The sequence below is a fragment of the Ciconia boyciana genome, chromosome 3, assembly GCF_034638445.1.
Source record: "Ciconia boyciana chromosome 3, ASM3463844v1, whole genome shotgun sequence".
Lineage (NCBI taxonomy): Eukaryota > Metazoa > Chordata > Aves > Ciconiiformes > Ciconiidae > Ciconia > Ciconia boyciana.
In genome coordinates this window covers 118,539,200-118,562,551 of record NC_132936.1, presented here as the reverse complement: position 1 = coordinate 118,562,551, position 23,352 = coordinate 118,539,200, and the positions used below count along the sequence as shown (strand labels likewise).

Below are 23,352 nucleotides of genomic sequence, written 5' to 3'. Positions count from 1 at the left end.
CAATGCTTTAATTTCCACTAATACAAGCAGACAAACAACAAAAAAATCATAAAAATAATCTAAATATAGCTGGACGATGTGCTTCTAATAAAACTCCAAACAGGCAGAGCTGACCTCAGGTTGATTCCACTGTCCTTCCCTGGGAGGGTGAAGGAGGATTTTTCCACATGGACTTCAATGGCTTCAGACCCATGAATATAAATATCTGAAATATAAAGCAAATAATTTCATTTCTCAGTAACAAAGATGTTAGTTAATAACCTTACAGCTGTAAAGGAACTCTTGTAACTGCAGAAGAGGGGTTTATATATATATATATCTTTTTATTAATGCAACAGAAACATATTAAAAATGTCTGTCATTGCAAGTCTGGAGAAAAATATTAGGCTCGAATAAGGTCATCGAGGAAGGATAGAGGAAAGCAACGGAGGGAAGGCTTTAAGGGTGTTTTCAGTATCTTATGGATGGAGACAAACAGTACATGTCACTCTTCAGAGGGTCTGTTTTGGGGGACTCTTGTCCCCTGGGCTCACATACAACATCCACTGAACCTATGGAAAAGAAAAAAAAATGCTTCAGTGCTCTTTGGGGAACGTGAACATGCTGCTTTGCTGAGAATTGTTGGCAGCATGTACTTCGACCGAGGGAAAATCCGCTTCCATTTTCTTGCTAAGGGGCCGGTCCTGTTCCCCTCTAAGTATCATGATCTTCTGACCCATTCTTACTGAACAGTCACTCCTATTAAATGATGTTGCAAAGAAAAAAATTAAACGTATATTCAATATAGCTGAAACAATTCTACTGTTTATGGTCAGGTCTCCCGCTCAAGCTAAATCATACATCTAGAACATAGCCCATGGTACAATTTTGCAGGAGGCGGCAGCAGGCTCCTAGCATCCCCAGCTTGTGGCTGTCCCCATGCCTGTGCAGAAAAGTCCCTAAATGGGGCCCGGCCACCCCAAACGACCAAATTTTAGCCCTCGTCATGCCTTAAAATAGGAAATGGGGGGGCCTGCTGCCTGAGCACAATATATCCCATACATCCAGCTCACTGGGCTAAGCAGGACACGGGGACCCCTCAGATGTGGAGCCAATAGGGAGCACTCTGGCTACCTGGGATTTTATAAATCTTTCAGCTATCAGTCTTTCAGAGCTCCAAATGCAAAATCCAGCAGCCTGGGATATCATGTGGATTTATGACTTGGGATTTATGAACTGGTCTGGATAAAATAAGAACTGCCTTGACTTTTTTTTTTTTTTTGAGGCTTGAGGAAAAGAAATAATAAAAAATGAAGACCTGATTTTTTTTTCCCCTTTCGAAGCTTGCTGTTTATACAAATGTAGATGTTTGGTATATATTCAATTATTTTCATTTTTTCTTCTTACCTGTGTGCTTCCTGAGGCTGGAAGCAGAGCAGCACAAGAAACGCTGCTCTCACAGGGTTTCCTGCCTGGCAGGAATCGTGCAAGAAAACATGGTCTTGAGGCATCGCCAGCCCCACTCCTGGACTTAGGAAAGGTGCTGGTAAATGTTTAGGGAGCTTTCTGGATGCTTCCAAACAACAGGCAGCTCCCCACAACACCACTGCCCCAGCTCTCACCTGCTTTCATCACTTTTTTCTTTAAATAATTTTGCAGCCCTTGTTATTTGTCACTTGTGGCAAGCTGGGTTTTTAGGTGTGCGTGTGTGTATGGTGTGTACATGTATGTACGTCTACATTTGTGTACATATGTGTACTTGTATGCACATGTGTGCATATTAATGTGTGTACATTTGTACAGCTCTAAATAGGCATCAACTATATATACATATGTGTATGTGTACCCGTGCATACACATATGTATACATGTACATGTGTGTATGTATATATGTACACACACATATATGTACATATAATTACATGCATATTTTCAGCTGTATAAACATACACACATATACCTTTATGAGAGAGTATTAGGGATGGTTTGTATACTAATTCTTTGATTAGAAACCAATACAGACTATCGCTTTTTATTAATACTATTGAATTGTATGTATTTTGCACAAGAGCCCATCCCAAAGGACTCCCTATCCTTATATGTAACTTAAGGCCTTCCTTTCAATTTTTCTCATCTTATAAAAAAAAAATGATAGTATTTACCTCGGTCAGGAGGAAAAACTGTCAGATGTATTTTTGCCACCTCCTCTGATTGACCCTTTCGTACCTCTGCCCACAGTTTCTGGGTGCTTTTCTTTCTGCGATCCATGAGTTAGCTCTCAGTTCTTTCTTTTATGGATCAAGGTACCCCTTAGGAAAAAAACCCAGCCAAATACATAGCCCCAGCCTTTCAGCCTACCACCTTCCCCATCCCCTTGGGCACAGGCTTATCCATGTACCAGCACTGCCAGACTGTGCCAACACCTTCACCCAGGGTTGCTGAAACCTTTGCACGCATCCTTCACCTCCTCCCATCTCGAGCTGGTACCACGTAGATGCTGATAACACCGTGTTTAACTTCCACGTGAGACCTGCATGCACCACTGAGTATCTCCTAGGACCTCTGCCAGCCTTTTAAGAAGTAAAGTGTGGGCTCAGCTCATTCCCGGGGCTGTAAGAGAAGAAAAAGCCAGGGAGGGCGGTGTGATGGAGGATACTTTAGCCCCTTCTCCTGGTGGTACCCCAGCCGCACCCACGATGCCGCACCAGCACTAGGGGAAGGGGGATGATGCTCCCGGAGCATCTGAATTTTGCTCTGTGCAGGACGAACAAGCTTTTACATCACCTCTGGTGCCTGGATAACCTCAGGTGGAGGCACTCGCCCCAGCCGAGGAATTCAAACCAGTCAACCAAACCCTCCCAGCCCCTAACCTGTGGACCACAGCCTGGAAACGCAACAGGCTCAGTCAAAGAAATGTCAGCAGGTTACTCTCTGTGGGTCTGAATTACCACCCATTCAGAGTGTTTTTCACCATGACTTCCATCCCAGGAATAATTTGATTTGGAAATTTTGTTTTAAACGAAATTGAGAAGCCCAAACCATGTCTTAGAGCTAGATAAAATAGCTGCTTAAAAAAGGAAATCCACAATTTTACTGTTTTTTAATTATTCAGTGTCAATTTTCCGATTACCACCTCTTTTTAAGCTCAGAAATGATGCGGTGAGCCACCAGGTTTGGGGTGAGGGGGCCAGCAGACTGCTCCCCACCTCGGCACCTCCCTAGCCTCAGCTTTGGTTAAGAAAGTTTGCCGAGAATTGCGTGTGAATTAATGAGATTTAGTGAACGGCGAGGGAGGTGGCGGTTGGGAATAGGTCTTTCCAGTTTTGACCCCACCAAGCATCTGTACCCCTGGTACCTCAGGTATTCACTGCAGTTCCCATTCAGGCACTGGGGATGTTTTGGGGGCAGAGTGGAGGGAATTTGAAAAATATTCTTTCTCCTCCGCAAGCCTTTTTCTGTCCACTTCTGACATCGCTGGCAGCTGGAGAAGGGCAGGTGGCTCTTGCTGTGACACTGGCGACGTCGTACCCTGCACCGGCACAGTTGTGCCAGCACCAGCAGCGGGGCAGCTGCCGTGCCACGGGTTCGTCCCGAGCCTCTCGCCCCTCTCCTTGCAGGACCCAACACAAACAAAACCCACCAAATTATTGTGCCCACAGGGGCAGGACAGCCAAAAGCATCTTCGCTTGGCTGCTTGGCGCCGGTACGTGGCTCCTGCTCTCCCCAGTCCCGGTACCATCTCTGGCGTGGTCTTGCCATTAAAAATTATCTCTCCATCCGAGGGTGAGGGAGGGGGCCGGGGGCAGTCTCTCGTGCAAGGCACTAAGTGTCTGGACCCTGCTAAGTTCAAAGGCATCCTCCCTCCCACCCCAAGGAGGGATGTAGCCGGCCGGAGGATGGCTGGAGGCCACACAGACGGGAAGGTATGTAACAATCCATTTATCACTTTGCAAATATTAGTGCTGCTCGCATTTGCTGCAGCAATATTTCTTCTTGGAAATTGGTGAAGTGAGTAATAACAATGTTATTTATTCTAAGACCTTGGAACTGAGAAGCAATAACAGGGGGGACTGTTCCCTTGAAAGCTTCGGAGGTGCTGGAAATAAAATGGGGGGGGAGAGAAAATAGACCAACAAAGGTCTGGAGGAGAGAAAGCCATCGAAATCTCGTGTTTAATTTCGTTGCCCCAAAGGTAATAAAATGCATTTTGTAATGATTTATATATAAACAAGGAGGGGTCGGAGAAGGGCGAACATTTCAGATTCATCTGTCGCCGGCACATCCTGCTGCAAGGTAGCAGGAGCTTCCCTCCCTCTTCCCCGCAGGGCTTACCCCCAGCGCCTGCTGGCACCTCGGGTTTTGTCTCTCCTTCGCCACAGAGTCTGCCTGTTCTCTCCTTCCCTTTTTTTTTCCTTTTTTTTTTTTCTTTCTCCCCCCCGCCCTCCCTTGCATCCCTTATCTGAATATATAAGGCTGCCCTTTGCTCAGATTTATGGGTTGGGGCAGTGCTGTGTGTATTTACAGTCTCCTGACCTGCAGACCTACAGCTGAACAAGAGCAGGAGGAAACCAGGGCCCGTTCCATAAACAGAGACAGATACGAGGGGGAGGCAGCAGGAATTGTGAGCAGCACTTAACATTTTTAACTATTTGGCCAAGCCAAGGAATTAGCGATTAGATTAGAGGCAAAGAAAAATGAGAAGCGGGGTTAAAGATTGGGGGGGAGGGGGGAGGGCGGCAACGGCTGAGAGCAGCCCCCGGGTTTGGCATGGGGAGAAATTAAAAGTTATAGGGATTTTATAAAAGGTTTTCCGGGGCAAAAGGGAATAGGGATGAAAGTGAATCTCCAAAGCGTTTTAATCAGAGCTGTGCTTTCCTTGGGTAGAGCTGAACAGCTCTTTTCAAGTCTAATTACCTTTTGAGGAGGTAGATTACTTAGTCTGTGTTTATTCAGGTACTAATTGCCTCAGATTAAGTAAAAAGAAAACCTTACTCGACGATAATAAATATTTCTTACGTCCATATCTATCGGTTGGTTTGTCGGCAGAAATTTGGTGCAGACGAGACATATTTCAAAGGGGCCGGAGAATTACTCGACTTCTCCAAGGCAAAGGCAGCAAAAGTGGCAACAACCTGGAAAATAAATAAATGAAATGCAACGTATGTAGGGGTCACGGTATAGCATAAGTATATCAACATGATGAACAGCTTTGATGAAAATGGTAAACAAAACCACCCTCTCTTCCTGTGGCTTGTTTTACATTGCAATAAACCACTGACTCTATAACCTATCAGAACATGCTGAGATTTTATGCATCATTTCCAACTACTATTTGAACATTTGGTTTAGAGTAGTCATGAACTATAATTAATGGGATTTTTTTTTCCCTGATAAAAAGCGCGCTTTATTGTATTTTATTACCTGTTGGTCCAAAGCTCCATATAGATGACGTAAATTCATTGTAGGTTTTAGGATGGGGATAAGGGGGTGGGGGGGGGCGGTTGTTGCACGTGATTATGATGAATTAACGTTTACCCTCTGTAATCAAACCCAGAAGTTGAGCTTGCGATGCCCCGTCCAAATTTTCTTTGCTCCTACGAGCGAGCTGGTAGCACCGGGACGCCGAGATTTCGGCCCAGCTCAGCCTGCCAGGAGGAGAGGGGAAAAAAAAACCAACCCAGGCACCACAAAGACCATTGAGATGAATGGCTCTATTTTATGAGCCATAAAAGTTTTATTCATCTTGACACCGAAACAGGTTTAGGCAGCGAGTTGACACGCCTTAAATAAATAAGTGGAATTAATTCCCCGGCTCTTGAAACAATAGCGGCGTGCCCGTAACGCCGAGAGCTGCCCCGTTGTTTCCCGTTGCTGCTCGATATTGATATTATTTGTGGGGTTTTTTTTTTTCCTCCGGGGCCTGGTTGCTCCACTTCAGATTCTTCCCCTGTTTTATTAGAGGTTGAAAAAGGTTCAAGACCTGGTTGTACCGCTGCTCCCACCGACAGCTAAGGAACCAGTTTGGCGTCTGGTTTGTCTGTTGTTTTACTGCTGACCTTCAAATCAACTTTCCCCCCTGACCCCAGGAGGCATCTATCATGACAAGAGGCTGTTTAACACAAATGGTGCCCATTTATAGGGGAAGAGAGTCAGAAGATTTCCTTGCTTGTTGGTTTGTTGGTTTTTGGGGTGTTTTTTTTCATGAAGAATTGGGGTTTTTTCCCCCCTCTTTTCTCAGTCACCACAGGTGAAATCCCTCCTAGCAGCTGGCTTATGAAATAATGCGAGGGGAGGCCTTAATGAGCTGAAAGCACCCTCAGCTGGAGATAAATAGATGCAAATGAGATGCACAAACAAAGGAGCCCGGACAGAGAAATATCTGCAATTCCAGCAAAATGCTGCCTGCAGCTAGAAGATGAACAGCTTTGATAAAATGGTAACAAAAAGCACCTTTTTCTCCTCCAGCTTGTTTTACATTGCAATAGAGCATTGTTATTGTAACCCATCGGAGCATGCAGAGGTTTTCTGCCGCTGCCTCAAAAAAAAAAAAAAAAAGAAAAAAAACCAAAAAAAACCTGTTTAAACATTTGTTTTTAAGGCATTCATGGGCTATGAGCAATGATGTGATGGCTTGGGGTTTTTTGGTGGCTTGGGGTGGGGTTTTGGGGGGGTTTGGTTTGGTCAGGGTGGGTGTTTTGGGGGTGTCTTATTTTTTTGGCTATTTTTTAATATTTTTTTTTTTTACCTGTTGGTCTCTCTCTGGCTCGGGTCGCTGGTGATTTTTGTCTTGATGCTTTGCCGGGGTGGGGGGGTGGCCGTCGCTTAGCTCAAAAAAAAAAAAAAAAAAAAAAAAATCTGAGTTTTGCTTTCAAAATTTGGAGGGAAAATCCAAGTTGACAAGTAGTGAGAAGCAGCTCGGGGCGGGGGGGACAAGGGGGAAAAAAAAAACCAGCCTTGAACATCCACCAAGCAGCACCCAAACAGGCAGCTTTAATGAAAGCAATCAAGCCTCTGAGCTAATTCAAAGACAGACATCTAACATGCTGATTTTAATAAGCTTTTAAAAGGCAATCTCTAACTTTTAAAAGTCGCTCTTTTTAATTTAATTGGGTTTTTTTTGGTTCATATATTGCCAAAACAAACACAGCCACTAAAATATGTTTTCAATATGTATAAGTAGCATATCTAGACAATGTTTTAAATTAGCCCCGTATTTGGGGGGGGAGGAAAGAAAGAGGCTTACTTTGGATGAATCGAAGACATTTTCCAAGCAGGGCTCGTCACGTCAAAATAATACCTTTATATTCTTGTCCCTGCCTTTCTGAATCCTCCCGAGTAAATGTATGGATGTCTCTTTACCTATAGACTTTTTCAGAAAACAACCCAGATCCTCTCTCAGAGGTACACAGGTTACTTTCTAAAAGGCAGAGGAGAAAAAGGCAGAGAAAATACAGTACTGTTTAACTTTTAACCTTATGATATCATTAAATAGATCATTAAGGATTTATAAACGGAGGATAAACACTGTAAAGTTTAGAGGGCCCTTTACTCAAGGCACTAACCGCAATTTTTATATCTGGCAAGAAGAAGAAAAATAGACTTACCTTTTTTAAAAAAAAAAAAAAATCCCCCTCTTACTAGGTTATACGGCTTTGGCACTTACAGATGTTAGAGCAGACAAGTGTCGGATTTCCCGATGTCAAGCAGATTTCCTAATTTTTCATAGACTTCTCCTGTTGCATTTTTGGCCCGATGCGAGAGTCATCAATTTAATTTGTGGAGCTACGCACTAGAGATCGGGATATACGTGTGCTTTAATGAACCCTAAAACCTGACAGGCAGCTCGCTGGCAGCCCGCAGTTGCCCCAAGCTCAGGATTTCAAGAGTTAATGAAAACTTGGTTATATTAGGAAGGCTTTCTTTTTGCAGCCCAGGTTTGTAGCAGCATAATTATGTTCAACTGCTGTTGTTTGAAAAGGGCAAACAGCATCTTAGGCACAGAACAATGAAATTACAGCTGAGATTTAGGTTAGCAAAAGCCGTCTTCTGCAGGCTTTTATGATTCATTATTTCCCATTAAATACAGTATTAGAAGTGTACACCAGATAGCTCATGGTTGCTGCGCTCAGAGCACATTATCTATATTACACAGGTCTGGGGAGCAGAATTAGAAAACTTTGGGGGAATGAGCAATATGTGTTTGCTGATAGAAGTACCATATGGCTCATCTTCCTCAATTGCTTTCATTGCGACTCTGATGCTGGAGAAATTAAAGTTTTATTTGATGTGGCACAGCTTAATGAACTGTCTTCTGTTAGGAAAATTGAATATGTTTCCTGTTATTTGAGCACAGAGCCCTCATGGTTTTGGCTGATGAGGGATGCATTATGTATTGTTTATTTAGCATTTTGAAAACAAAAGCAGATATTGGAGGTAAAATTGATTACTGCAGGATGCGTTATATAATCACATTTTTCTTTCTTTCTTTCTTTAATTTACGGCCCTGCCTATTATTTTTATGACAGCATTTTTCTGGTGTCTCCCCCTACCCCTCCAAAAAACAGGGCGGGGGTGTTGAGGCAATGTATATAATCTCTGCTTTGTTTAAAAGCAGCATGATAATTTTTAAAGCTTAGGGAAGGGCATGAAAGGAAAAAAAAAAAAGTGCACTTACACGTGTATTAACCTGCAGGCCCGGTGGCTGCCGTGCCGTTGGTCTGGGGATGCTCGAGGACCGTGCATGCACCGGGCTGCGTCGTTAGGGGAAGACTCGTTTCTCCGTCCTCGCTGGAGGACACAAAGAGGGGAACATCCAGACCTCAGTAACCAAATACCCCAAATCTCACATTTCTAAATATGCTGTAGAGAGTTAATTGCAAAATGTTAATGCCTGGAGGGGAGGGGGTAGCTATAAATGGGGAGGAAATAGGAAAGTATCGGGTGGAGCAGGGCCCACATTACCTGGCGCTGCAGCGTCCGTCATTTATCTGCGGCAAGAAAGAAGTTATTGGTGGAAAGATGGCTCAGATAAAAGGCAACGTGTGGTTTTGGCTTTGTTTTATAGCATACACAGACGCACGCACACCAAGGTGTACGTGCCCTACCTGTATCATTGGGGTGGTTAGAAGCAATAAAGCCAGCCACAGACAGGGCTGTGTGCGCTATTCCCCTTCTCCCCAAGTTTGTGAGCAGACAACTATATTTAAACTCTGAAACTTAAAGGCAAAAAAAAAATATATCTTTGAAGTAAGTTATTTTTATTAATTCCACTTCTATTTGTTGAAAATCCTCCCCCATGACACCCTCTGGCTTTGGCTGTTATTGATCTCCCAGAAAACGCGGGGAGCAGTGAGTGGAAGGTAAAAACTAGCTGGGATACCTCAGTGCTTTTTTCCTGCCCTCCATGCTGCTCTGACAAAAAGGCAATTTGTCTTGCATGCCCCGTGATGTTTGAGGACTCTGGCAAACGTGCATGTTAAACAAGCCCTGTGCAGAATCTAAATACCATCCATTAAAAGAGAAAGTCCCAATGTGTTTATAGCAGTGGGCCAAGGCGCGCGGCCCTTGCTCCGGCAAAACTCCCATTGACGTCAACGGGGCTTGTGCTTATGCAAAGAGTGCGGGATGCTGCCCTGCACCTTCTTAAAAGAAAAAAAAAAAGAGAAAGAAAAAAAGAAACGAGTGGTATTGGAAGGAGGATGTTGCTCTTGAAAATGTTTTGGAGCAAAGTGGTTAAGCAAAGCCCGTGCAAACAGTGACTATAAATATTTTCCATTCTGTATAGCTCTTCAAACAGTTCCCTGCCATAATTTCAGATGAGCTCAAAAATAAATAAATTATAGCACAAGAGAGAGAGAGAGGGGGGAGAAGGGGGGGGGGGGGGAGAAGGAAAAAAAAAAAACCCAACAACAAAAAAATTACACTGCAACCAATGCTGAAACAACAAAAACTTAATTTTTTCAGCCAGATCTATTTCCCAAAGAAGAAACCGGTCGGTTTTTATGAAAGGCTGCTCCATGACAGGAGCCTCCTTTGAGGAAGACCATTATGCATTGTTATCAGCATGGCGTAATTTGACTGTTGACAAAGTATCTGTGGCAGTGAGAATGAAAGCAGTTAGAAGTGTGGCGGGTTGTAATCAAGAAGATGCTTAGCTGTGCAACGCTGCATCTTGAGCAGATTTGAATCAACATTGCCTTGAGGGGACACACACACACACACACATACAAAAAAAAAAAAAATCCATTAATTTTTAGTGGGAAAATTAGAGTGGCACTTGATGAAGTGAAATTTGACATGCGTTAATTGCTCCGCAGCTCTCCTAATTAGAGATTTTCAAATTCTTTTACTGCTGTCAGCCTGATGCCACATTGTCTTGCTGGACAAATAGTAAAATTGCAAATTGGGTTGATCAAGAAGTTGGACTTGCAGATATTGGACTCTGGCTCCTTTGCTGCTGATCATCATTTTCATAGGAGGGTGGGGGGTGTTGTGGCCTATGAGGGGCATTTAGGGAGAAAAAAAGTACAATAAAGTCCTTCTTCTTGATAAATAAGAATCAATGATTTAACAGAGCTTGTTTAAAAAAGATTAAAGGAATGCAAGAAGTGGACAATAAAGCAATGGAGTTGCAAATAACCCTTTAACCTTTGTTAAATCTATGTCTTGCATAACATTTCAAATACAATTCTGTTTATAATAAAGCCATTAAATTCAGGTGGGTTTTTTTTCATGCACGTTGTTCGCAGTGTGGTATGTGGAGGCAAGGGATGGGATTCACGTTCCTGCATGCGTTTTACCCTGACCTGAAAGGCAGCGTAGCAAGACCACGTTTTATATCAAAAACTAGTTATAAGGTTGTACGAACACAAGTATTGTGCTGGTTCTGAAAGCATGATTTTGTCTCTTTTGCTTTTGTTTTTTTCCTTCCCCCCTCCCCAGATCATTCCTCCCCTCCCTTAGCCTTTGAACTCCTCTTAATTCATTAACATATTGAATTTTTTCAATTTACCATTTTCTTGCAATAACAATATTAATGCCAGGGCCAAGGCCTGATTGGAGCTAAATTACTTGTTACCTGCTGGCATTTATTTATATGGCATTGAATTATAAAGCTTTGCTATTGTCATGCCTTGGGCGAATTGTTTATGACACCAGTAATAGGAGTAATTGTTATTGTTGAAATTACCTGTCAGCTACCCATAGCAGTGGCCCTTGTCCCACTGACAAATAGTGACAGGGGAGAGGGATCCTCCGCACGTCCTCCTGATGACTTCTCCTCTGATAATAAGGAGTGCAGGGCCTCTGATAATTTGCCTGTCACTGTTGAGTGCAGCTCAGAGAGAGTTGGCCAAATTGTTGTCATTCACTTTGACAAAGACAGCAAAACGCTCTGGAGCAGGAGGAGGATTATCAAAATAAATGAAAGCGCTCGTGCGTCCTTTGTTTTGGGTTTTTTGGTGGTGGTGTTTTTAATTTTTTTTCCCTCCCCATTCCCACTTGCCTGCCTGTATGCCAGAGTTGTAAAAATGGGAATGCATTTCTTAGCAGTGCAACTTCAGAGGCAGCACAGGGGCAGGGAACAACAACACAAGGGCTTGTGCAATTTGCTTTCTGTTTGCCTGAAACCTTTTGGTTTCTAACTATAAATTAAATTTTTTACATTCCTCGTGTGTGTGTCCGTCGTCCCCCCCCCCCAGGCAGTCTGTGTTTTGGCAATTACCAACTGTCATTGCAAGAGAAAGGGTGGTGTTTCTGCCGGATGGATTTTATTTTATTTTTTTATCTTTTTCATAGTCAGCAGCATTTCTTTCAACTCTTCTTCTTTGCTCTCATGCCCAGCACCCTCCCAGTGCAGCAGTCGGTGATGCCCTATGCACAGGGCTGCTGGAAGCATGCCTCTGCCTCTACGCCTGCCACGAGGTCTGTAGCTTTTTGCTCCCTCGAGCTATTGCAATATCAGCCGAATTATCTTCACCAAAAATATTATTTCCTCTAGGAAAGGAGGTTCTGCCACTGATAAACCAAGCGGAGGTTTGTTTGCTGCTGCAAAAGACCACCGCTAACGAGGCTTTGCAAAGAGGCGGTGTTATTTGTCAGACCCTATCTATTTAAAAAAGAAAAAAAAATTACAAAAACTCCCCCTTTGCGTCCTGCGACTGGTGTGCATGGGAGGACGCCCACGGTCGGTGGAGACTTGCTGCCAATCACACCCTGACACCGCTGAGAAAGGGGGATATTTTACACCATCGCAGCAGCCGGGCTTTGCTCACCCCAGCATTTCAGAGATGCTTGAAGCACAGGTTTGGGACGAGCACATTACACCCTGCCCGACCCAGAGCCATCCACCCTGCATCCTTCACAGCTCATCTTATAACAGCAATAATTTCTCCTGTATTGGTCTTTACGCTCAGGTAATGACTACCTGGGGCACAAAGCACCTTGGGGGGCTGCTTTAGGCCCGTAGCCGGTCTCTATCCGATCGGCAAAACCTCCCACAGAGCCACTGATGCATCACTTTATTAGCTGTAACGATGCGGTTTGGTCCACGTAAATACCTGCAGGCACCGCCTCACCCCTTGATTTGCTCCCTGAAGGAGTCGGTCCGAATCGTCGCCACCGAGAAATTTCATCAGCAGCGAATAAATCTGCCGAATTCGAGTCTTTCATTTGTAACCATTGGGCTCAAACGCATAATTTAGCCAAATTATCAGCCACCTCCATCTTCCCAGGGAACGAGTGCAAACAACGTTTTAGGAGCAGACATCTAAATTTAGTAGGGTTTTGAATAATTGATAGGCTGGTGTGACAGAAGATAGAAACTTATGTTTCTAATAATCCCAAAGCATTTCTCCTTCCTCCCACCCCCCAGAATGAAGTCACTTTGTTTGCAGTTAAATATACGGAAGATGTCCACTTAACAAGTATAAAATTGTGATAGCATTAAGAGGTTATCCGTGGTAATAAAAAGCAGGGAACATGCCTGGGAATGTGATCTGTAAGGCAGATAATTTTTAAGGATGGGGCTTGTCCTTGCTTTGTCTGGGGAGAGGCATGGTAGTGATCCCGGGGCAGGGGGTGGGGGAAATAATGCACGTTTCCAAAAGAAGATATTTAAAAAGTGTAATGTATTCCGGCGTGTTACTGTAAGCTGCCGTTTGATGTTTTTCCTACAAAGCCTAAATTAAGCCTCCTAGGAACGGCTGTGTATCTCCGGCTCCTAGCTGCCTCGAAAAAGAAAATACATTTTAAATGGCTATATTACCAATACTCTGGTAGACTTTAACACACGAGCGTCATCGTCCTCCCTCTATTTTCTCCCTCTGTTCCTAAACTCAGCCCCAGCGTCCAGATAACCCACCTTTAAATTTCAAGCTCATTTGAAATGTAAACTTTTAGCAAATAAGCGATGGCTTATGGAGCTGGATCGCCGCAGTGACTGGCAGCAAATTCCTTTTTCTCCCTCCCTCCCCTCGGCGTAAGGGGTTTGAAATACCCATCAGTGTCAAAAGAAACTGCGCAGATCGCTGCTGCTCTAAATAAGGCAGAGCAATGTTCACAAAAAAACCTCCAAAAAAAAAAATCTCAATGGATTAAAATTACATTTCTGTACCATGTCAGTATGGATGACAAAGCATCATGTTTTGCATCATTTTGAAAAGATATTCTTCAAACAAATTTTGGGTATAAACAGGCAGCGGGCTTTTGTTTGAAACATTTAAGATCAAAAGTTAGGGGAAGAACAATTAATATTGCCTATTAAAATCCCCTGTTACTGTTAGAGATACATTTTGTGGTTACTGACTATAAATAAAAGCAAAGGAACAGAGCCACAGTTTCTCACCACTGCAAATATAAAAAGGCAATTTCCAGCTTTTTCTTTTTTTTTTTTTTCCTCCAAGTTGCTCTTAGATGTGTTTGCTGAATAAACGGGATTAACTGTATTTAAAACAAAAGATAAAGAACAGCTTTTTATTACATTGAACAGTCTGCAGGATTTCCACGCTCCTCCGAATGCACTTCATGCCTGGAACAAAATATTCATATTTTACCTTTTTTAATGACACTGTATAGAATAAGCAAAATATCCTTGTAATAATACAAATATGGAATCAATGGGGAATGGTAAAAAAAGGGGCATTTTTACCATTTCTGTTTCTGGCCAGATGCTGGAGTGATTTGTTTTGTTTGCAGCAGGATGAGAAACCAGGGAGGAAAGTATTCATTTCGCTGAAGAAGCTTTCCCCTTTCCTTTGGCTGCAAAAACTCACCAAGCGCTGTTAATACAAAACTAATGGTGAGAGTGTGATCTGAAGAGCCAGCCTGCTATCAGCTGAATTTCAATGGAGGCTTTCTCAAAAATAGGTACAAAGAAAAGAATTTAGACAAATTTGCCTCTTAACCTTTAAAGATTTCCTGCCTATTCCAGTATGTCCTTTATTACATTAATTTTTTATTTAAATTACACCATTAACTGGATATGAATTTATCAAGAATACATATATTGATTTATAAAACAGTATCATTAATTATTATAATAGCTAGATGTAGCTGATATTACAAAGCCATTTAAAGGTTTTTAATATAACTTGGACATACATAGATAGATAGACATTATGGACAAGACTACAATTTAAACTGGCTACCAGCAGTTAATGAAATCCTTGATTTATCTTCTCGTTTAGAGATTGATTATATTGTTGCTTTGTAAAACTATTTATTTTATGCCATTTTTCAAAGAATGTCTCAATAAAAGAAAAAGATAAATAAAATATCCAGCCAAATCTCAAAGCATATTTTGGTTTATACTTTCTTTTTTAATGCTGCTGCTGCTAATTTATTACAAGTTTGGAGACTTGTCACCTTAATGAAGTTGGTTTTCTTTATAGTAGCTTTGTTTGCAAATGCACAATTTCATATATTTGGATTACAAAAAAAGGAAGGAAAAAAAAAAAAAGAGGCTGTCTTCCCAACAGCATCGTGTTTATTTCCTAAACCAAAAACCCAACAAAACGCCTTTCTGGCGTAGATTCCTCAGGCATATTTTTTGTTTAAGCTGTGGAAAAATGGGACTTACCCTAGTGCTGCAAAGCAGTCAGTCATGGAGAACATTTTGATTTAAAATGCAATCTGAAGAGAAGAAAAAAAAAAAAAAGGAGGAACGATATAAACAAACAGTACACCGCTTTCAAGTTACTCCTAAGATGTTCCTAGCTTAACTAATACATTGGAAGTTTAAATCTTTACACATTGTTCTTGAGGGGCTATGTCTTTTCACTCTTTATTTATATCACTTATTCTTGTCTGGCAACATATGTTACCGATTTATTATAGTATTTCTTTACTGTTAGCCAGACAAATGTAAGGGCTAGCTGAGGAGGGGTAGTTGTATCTGATGAGTTTAACAATTGCAGGGCATCCTTTAGGGGTAGCCAATGGGCTCTTTTGAAGCTATAATACTCACCATTAACCATTTTCATGCTGACATATTTTTGTTGTCGAAGTTGGGGCTTCCCCTGTCGTCAGCCTCCTTTGTTTTCAATGGCTTCACAAGCAAATCGAACGGGGTGGTTGAGAGCCAGTCATCCAGCAAAGGCTTTTGTAGGCGTCTTAAACCGCGCTTTTATAGCTTGGCATATAAATCCACATGGTGTGCCCCCCCCCCAGCTGAATAAAGAAAAAGGTGTGAGGAAAATAATACTTTAAAAAAACCTAATTCTATAATGCATGACAAATGCAAACAAATACTAACCATAGGCGGTCAGATTTCTCAGTGCCATTACTGACACCAAAAGGTAACAGGGAGGAAGACTTTCCCCATCAAAGCAACCCCCCCTAAATTCTTATTTTAAATGAACACGCCAACAGCGGAGGGAGAAGTTGCGAGGACAGGTGGATGTTGCGTCTTACATGTGGCGTTTTTAGGTGACCCATTCTGGAGTAAGAACTTGAACTCTCCCCACCTTTTGCTTCCTACCCATCTTCTGCCCTATCTCCTTGTTCAATGCCAACAAGTTCCTGCAACTCCACTGGAGACTGTACCCCCGTTTGCTGTTTCACTACTGGAGCCCCAGCTCGAGTTTCTGGGAGCCAACAGGTTCCTAACAAGCCATGGGGACGTAATTCCTAACATAACACCACAATCACAATTTCCAGCCTTTCGGTGCTAGATCAGACCACTACACCTACCAGCACGTCCTACCATAGATGAAATGCCCATCATGGGATGCTCAAGAGCCCTGCTCACCAAGGATCACCAAAGTAGACTGTAGGGCATGCTCCAAATTTCCTGCTGTTGGGAATTCAGTCAGACCTTTGGGATGGGAGACAGCTCTGAAAAGTTGGTTTTCATTTCCCTTGCATCTTCAGGAAATGGGGGAAGAGGCTGTGTAAAACTAAGATGAGACCACAGGTTCAGAGCAGTGATCTTCTACTGGGGAAAAAGACACAGAGCGCGGTGTTTCAGGTGGAATGTGTGATGGTTTGGGTAGAATAAAGATAGGAATTACAATTAAACTCACTGGGCTCCCTTGAAGGGCGAGGTTGGGTTGGTGGATCAAGGCATGTCTCCCAATAGCACTAGAGGGTCCTTGACAAATACCACGCAATACAGTTTTTACTGGGAGAAGAGGAAAAGAGAAGTGCTCATGTGTTTTTTTTGTTTTGACTTAATAACAGTTCAGTTGTCTTGGGATAATTTGTTTGGTTTTTAAATTTAAAAAATGGCCAAACATTCTCTCTACTTACTATAGGGGATTTCGAGAAGAAACTGAACTTCCTAAAGTAGGTCTGGACTCAGCAGCGTGCAAAAAGCTTGCATAGAAATGAAAGTTTTTCTTTCTGTTCACTTTTCTATCACATGAAGCTAGCCTAACTTTTTTTTTTTTCCCCAAATTACATTTTAATTGTACTTTTGCTTACCTCCTGCAATGATTTGCAATCCAAAGTGATCCTTTGGAAGCAAATCTCGCCCTCCTGAAAGCCAAAGGAATCAGCACACCAGGACTCCTATAACTGATGGTTTGGAGTCTTTCTTGACTTTTCCCACTTCTGAAAGGTTTTATTTAGGCAGGTGTCACTAGTGTCCTGGGCAAATATCAAATATTCCATGCCATTATCGAAGCTTGGAGCATGTGGATGACTCCCTATTTAATTTCTATTTTAAGGACACTGCTGGCAACTTCATAATTAGCTAGTAACCTCCCTTCAATTTGTTTATTCCCCCCAACCCCTTTTTTTTTTGGCTGGGGAGGGAGGAACAGGGAGCACGGCTCAGTTTCTCAATCACTCTCTTTCTGTTTTGTCCATCACCTTGGTTTCTTTCCCCTGTTTTTGACCTGCACTTTTTCTGGATCAGACACTGGCAGGTTGAGAGGTAATAAGAACCAGATGGACATAGTGCAGAAATTGCCCAAATGGGTACGAGAATGTGGGGAGCTGTCAGGCATGGAGAGAAGCTGGAATTTTTCAGCAATAAAATGGGATTTATCGCCACTCTACCACAGTCATTGCCGACAACCGTTTACCTTGACAGAAACCCCATTCCAATAGGCCATGCCGATGCAGATTTTTTTTTTTTTTCCCAAAGAGTGATGATTGGTATTTGTTCTAAGGCTCAAATGGCCTGCACTAAAGGTGAAGCATTAGGCCAAAGTCCTGTATTCCCTACTGAGGCAAATGAACCTGCTAAAATAAGTTCCTTCCACAATAGCTGTGTAATTGAAACCAGAAAGTGAGAGAATTTGATAAATTGCTTGACCCTGAAGGAATGTTAAGGTCATAAATTTTCATTGCCTTTTTTTTTTCTTCTTCTTTTTTAAGAAAAAAAAAAATCTGTTTTTTTTTTATATATATATTGATTATGTTTAGTATTTGTCGCCGAATTCCAGATTGCTTCCAGATCATTAGCCATTACTTTGCCATCCTCTCCCCATAGGCTACTATTACAAGGTTTAGAGCATTCCTACCTACACCTTCCTAGGAGGGCTGAAGGACACAAAATATTCACAAATGGCAGCACTTACATACTACTGCTAAGGAGTCTGCCACATAAAGCACTAACAACCTGAAACGGAGAGTTTAGCAAGTGCAATCCCTTTAGAAAGATGAAATAAATAAAAAAACCCCAGTACTGTACTTGAAGAATGATGGAGTAAAAAAAGATCTTCAAATCATTTACAGGGAATGAAACATTTATTGCTATTCTTACTTTCCTTTTTTGCTTGCTCTCCTTACTTAAAAGTGGCATTGCCTTTTACTTGAAAGACGATGATCAGTATTTTATTGAATAATATGTACAGATGTCCCTTCAAGCTCAAAAGACACAAAAAAACCCCAAACCCTGCAGTATCTTATCGTGGAAATACACACCTCAAGAATAAATAAAATAAAATAAAATAAAATCAAGAAAAAGGATGAGAATAATTAGGAGACTAACCAGCAAGTAAAACATCCAGCCATGCTCCCTTCTCTGTGCTTGCAACCATCATAAATACAGCCATGCTAAAATAAAAGGCTAAGAAGGAAAGGAAGGGAAACGTAGAAGTATTTTGGTTTTGTGTATAGGTTTTTTTTTCCTGCAGTAGCAAAATTTACTTCTTTAACTGTAGCAGCTCCTGCTTCACAACTCCTTGAAATGTGTTATCATATAGTAACTGCTTTTTATAATCTTGCTGCTTCCCCCCCGCTTCGAATATAACATTTCAGAGGCAAAAGTCTCATTGTCGCACTTCAATAAGGCATTACACTTTACATAGCCATACATACTTAACCCAACGTGAAGCAAGTTAAATAATCATTAGCACAGTAACCCGTTGCTATCAAAAACTTATTGGTCCTCTAAATTTTAAATTAATGGCCTGTCTCCCTTGTTCTGTGTGTGTGTGTGCGTGTGTCTGGTTTTCAGCCACTTCGGTGCGAAGTCATAGACGTTTTATCAGCACATATTAGACAATTTGCATTATTGACATTTCAATTTAAAAATAAAATTAAAAAAAAGCACAGGGAAAAATAGTTCCTGCTGAGTTGGTTCATCCCTAGACCCCTGATTCTTAAGTAACTCTTCTGAGTGTTAATTAGCAGCCAATATTTGACAAACCGACTAAGAAATGCACTCTGCTCCTCTCGAGCTACGTTGTTCTAGCTCAAATAACTTTCCTTAAGAAAGCATGGAAAAGAGAAGCTAAAGAAAAAAAAAAATGAAATGATGCCCCCATAAAATCCTAGCAAAAAACTCAATAATTTATACTCACTTTTTCTTTTCTGAGAAGTTAAATAAAACTGGGGGGGGGGGTGGGGGGGTGGTGGTGTTTGCTTTTTGAGGGACTTTTTTTTCCCCCATAAACTTTCTGGCCCAAATTCCTCCTTTCCTTTTTATTTCTTTGACTCCTGAAGTAATTGCTAGTCTTTTTAAGACAGTTACTTACCCAGAGAATGAAGGACTATCGGCTGCATTTCAATTAGAGAAGGAAAAAAGATAAAGACTTGGAACGTAACCGAAAAATGCAAAGTGACATGTTAGGATGAGAATTTTCATCTGTTGCTGTATAAATATTTTAATAAAAGTTCTAAAATAATGTGTCTGCCTCCTGCTCTATAAAAGAGAGGAGATTATGAAGTGCAAATGATGCAGCTTAGATGTATAGATCCCACTGGGATTTTTCACCATTAAAGAGTCTCATCGTGCCTCTCCTCCAGAAGTTGGTTTTAGAGCCGTTTCAGACCCCAAAAATATAAATCTCATAAGTATAAATAAAAGATGACCAGCGAATGGCTTCAATCACTAATATTTTTTGCAAACTAAAGTTCAGCTGATGCAACTTGATTTTGTTTTGCATCGCATTAGTGTCACAGCAGCAATGACTGGCCTTTATTCACCAACCCTTTGAGTCAGCACTTTGAGACATCTTTCAAATTAGGTCATACTGCAAATTTGCCGCTGATACAAAGGTTCATTAAGAGAGCTTCACAATTTTAAAGGCATGTCGTGTGAGGAGAATTAAGGTCTGGATGATAGTTCCAGGAAATGCGAGGCCCCATAACTACATGGAAATAATGTATGGGCTCGATGGGGAAAGAACATATTTCCTCGAAGTGCTTGAAGTAATACTCATTTACAATTTAACCAAGTCCTCCCCCCCTTATGGAAGAAATCGTATGATGGGTCTCGAAAACAAGCCATGAATTACAGTGCGGAGGCAGCAAGATGAGCCCCGTTCTCTCGCCAAAAGTCAGTCCCCTCCTCTCCAGTCCTTTGATCTTCTCGGAAAGACCTATTCCTCCCCCCTCCACCGCCGAAGCACCTCGGCTCCTGCTTTCCCCCCATAAAAAAGACCCCGTGTCACAACAGGACCCTTCACCCATCATGTAGCAACTCCAAGGCGAAGCTGAATTGCCGTGTAAACCTCCCTGGAAGAATTGGAGGGGATGATCAGAAGTGACCACCAATCACTGTGGCCAGGGTCAGGCTTGGAAACGAGTCCAAGCCCAATTTAGGCATCTTAATGAAGTGGCCAAATCTCCCCCCCCACCCCCAAAGTGCAGAAAGGGCAGCAGGTCCTCCTGCTCCTCAGTCTGAGCACTCAGGAGAAAGGATCTCAAAGGCAGCTGGTGGCTGCCGAGCACTTCTGGAAATCTGGCCGCTTCATTTTTGATGGCTAAGTGGGAAGCAAGATGAATAATATCTTTGAAGGGAAGGCTGCCATTTGTTGGGAGGTCGGACCCAAAGCTAACATTTTTGTGGCACTCTGTGATTTTTATTTTCCAAACTTTCTCTCTTTGCAGGGAATAACAACTTGTGAGGAGCCGAGAGTTTCTCTTAATTGGATGTAAGTGGATAAAAGTCAACTGCCAGCTTCGTTTTGGTTTAACTCTTTGGCCCACTCGATGAGGCAAGAAGCTGTAATTACCATTGAGTTTGCCTAATGCATCGATGCTCAGAATGGGAGAAAAAAAGGAAGGAGTTTGGCTGCAGCTACGCTAAAAGCAGCATTTAACTCTCCTGTCACTGAAACTAGAGTCCCCCAAGTTATCTCTTCTATGCTCAGGAATATTACTGTGATTTAAGGGTATAGCAGCAGTGAAATAAAACATAAAAGATTTAAAACTGGAGTCCAAAGAGAGATTTCTCGCAGTATGAATAGCCATGAAAGCCAGAAAAATGTTTCGCATTCCATTTTGTATTTCCCTTCGTTTTTTTGCAGTAGAGTCCCTGAACTTACATTTCTACTGTGGGCAGCTGACTTTATTTCATGTTTTTGATGTTATGAGCACCCGCAGACCTTTCCATTCTCCATATGTTTCTGGATTCAGTCACTTCACCCACAGCCCTCCCTGACAGTACAACACCTCAAATCCCTCCACGTGGCAAAGTCTATTTTATTCCCAGTCACTTTCAATTTGCCTCCGGTGTTTCTCTGAAGGGTTTAGTTGAATGTGATTTCTAGGACCAAAAGCAAAGGAGGGGGAAAGTGGCAGGCCACAAATGAGAAGGTGGCCTGTGCCACTGCCAGGGGTTGCTGGAAGTGGGACTTTTGAAGAGAACTGAAATAGGACCGTGAGCTTGATTTTAATATTTCGAGCTATGTTCACACTTCAGTTCCCTTAACCCTGTTCTACCAGAAAAATTGATATTAAATCCTAAAACCATAAGTAGTAAGTAAGATTTAAAGATGGTAACAACAGCAACAAAAGGTGTATGTCTACCTCATCAGCCCAAACCCCTCTGCAGACCTAATTCGGTAGCGTCCCCTCGCCTCCTGTGCTACAGAGCTCAGCAGGAGCTGTATGGAGGTAGCTGCTGCTGCTTCTGGTACTCCTGCCCATCTCCAGCATCCATGAATCAGGCAAGAAAGGAAATTAACTTATGCCAGAGTGACTTAAACCCATTGTGGGAAAACAAATTGGGGGTTCCTTTAAAAAAAAATTTAAAAACCAAAAAATCCTACTGCCTTTGGAGTCTTTGTGGGGACACTGAGAACATGCTTCCAAGCTCTTTTGTTCTGCCCTAAAGGATGGAAAGCTGCTCTTAATACAAGAAAACAAAGCCCTCCACTGCCACTACCAGCAAAAAAAAAAGCTGAAACGCTTATGAACACTTTGCTCCAGGCGCTGTGGCAGTAAGGAAAAATCATTGCAACCATCACAAGACTTGGCAACACCAGGGCCATGCCAGCAGAGCGCTCTTCCCCATTACTGTAAATCACAGGCTGAGCCCAGTTTGTTGCGAAACATCCAATTGTGGCTCCTTGAATACGATAAATAAAACCACCGTCCCTTGGTGCACTTGACTAGCATTTGTGGAAGCGAGGGGAAAATTCACACTTCTGCCCAGGGTCAGGACAGAGGCCAGCTGATGCTTCAATGTAGCTCAGTGGGGACAACTCAGAAAGAGGAGCTGCAAATAAATATGTGACTTTTTATGCCTCCATCCCCATTTGCACAATTGCTATGACTGAGACAACCACTTTATTCATTTTGAGCATTGCAGTACCAAGTATTTGAGAGACTGGGCTAGGGCTCATTTTGGGTTGGGTTTTGGGGGTTTCTTTCCAATAGCAATGTCCACACTTGGACCAAAGCTGAACACACACAGTCAAAGCAAAGCTGAAGTGGTCTCTGGGCTGGGGTTATGCTGAGGGAGGTCACGGGGGGTAACATTCACCGTAAGCCAAGGAACCAAGAGCCCGTATTGAACTACCTGCCCTTCAACATGTGCCCTCAGTGCTGCAGGGCCCTGCTTCAGCCCAGCAAGGATGGTATTGCTCAAGCCTTTCCTCTGGGAATACTTCAACGGGCACATTTAAAACTCAGCTTCTGCAAGCTATCAGCCACCGGCCCTCGTGCCAGGAAAACTCACGCGGACACTAATGGAAACAGGACACAACAAGGGAGCAGAACTGTGTGGGATTAGATCAAACCGTGTACTTATTTCATAGGATTGCTCCTGCCCCAGCATTGCTTTGCCTCTATTTTCTGCCATGCAGAGACCTGGCGGAGGGGCAGCGTGATGCAGCCAGAGCCGAAACAGCTCTGTAAATAAGACCAGCTCTGAAACCTGCCAAGTGATCCTCAAATACGGCAGGCAGTATACCACAGGGCTCATTTACTACAGGGCTTGGCCAAAAACATTCCAAAATAATCGATTTGAAGCCCTCTTCTTACTTAGAGCCGCTCTCCTTTTGTGCATAGCAGATCAACTGAATATTTATAGAAAAGGTTGGAGGTCAGACTGTTTCATTCGCTGCTCTGGCCCCCTTGGCCGGCTTTCGCACGGCCAGGTCACCAGCTGGCAGGTAGCACCTCTCCCCGCCGTGCCGGGAGCGCAGCATCCTCCAAGCACCAGCTGGCTTTCGGGGACACCAGCAGTGAGAGACC

General features: G+C 42.6%; 2 long non-coding RNA genes across 9 annotated transcripts; one reads left to right on the top strand and one right to left on the bottom strand.

Annotated features, from left to right (window-relative positions):
* On the bottom strand, positions 1 to 15,634 carry LOC140650352 (uncharacterized). 8 transcript variants are annotated; one of them, XR_012041943.1, is made up of 10 exons: positions 15,443 to 15,634; positions 15,056 to 15,108; positions 14,126 to 14,255; positions 13,958 to 14,005; positions 8,654 to 8,766; positions 7,223 to 7,396; positions 6,725 to 6,805; positions 4,996 to 5,111; positions 2,378 to 2,589; positions 308 to 551 (listed from the first exon to the last, which is right to left on the bottom strand). It is a non-coding gene; the product is annotated as an uncharacterized lncRNA (long non-coding RNA). The 8 variants fall into 8 exon arrangements; XR_012041941.1 differs by lacking the exons at positions 308 to 551; positions 15,443 to 15,634 and adding an exon at positions 1 to 205 and having other exon boundaries at positions 15,056 to 15,324; XR_012041942.1 differs by lacking the exons at positions 308 to 551; positions 15,443 to 15,634 and adding an exon at positions 1 to 205 and having other exon boundaries at positions 2,444 to 2,589; positions 15,056 to 15,324.
* Positions 3,850 to 21,053, top strand: LOC140650353 (uncharacterized). The gene is made up of 3 exons (XR_012041949.1): positions 3,850 to 3,902; positions 6,218 to 6,415; positions 20,761 to 21,053. It is a non-coding gene; the product is annotated as an uncharacterized lncRNA (long non-coding RNA).
* The last annotated feature ends 2,299 nt before the right edge of the window (positions 21,054 to 23,352 follow it).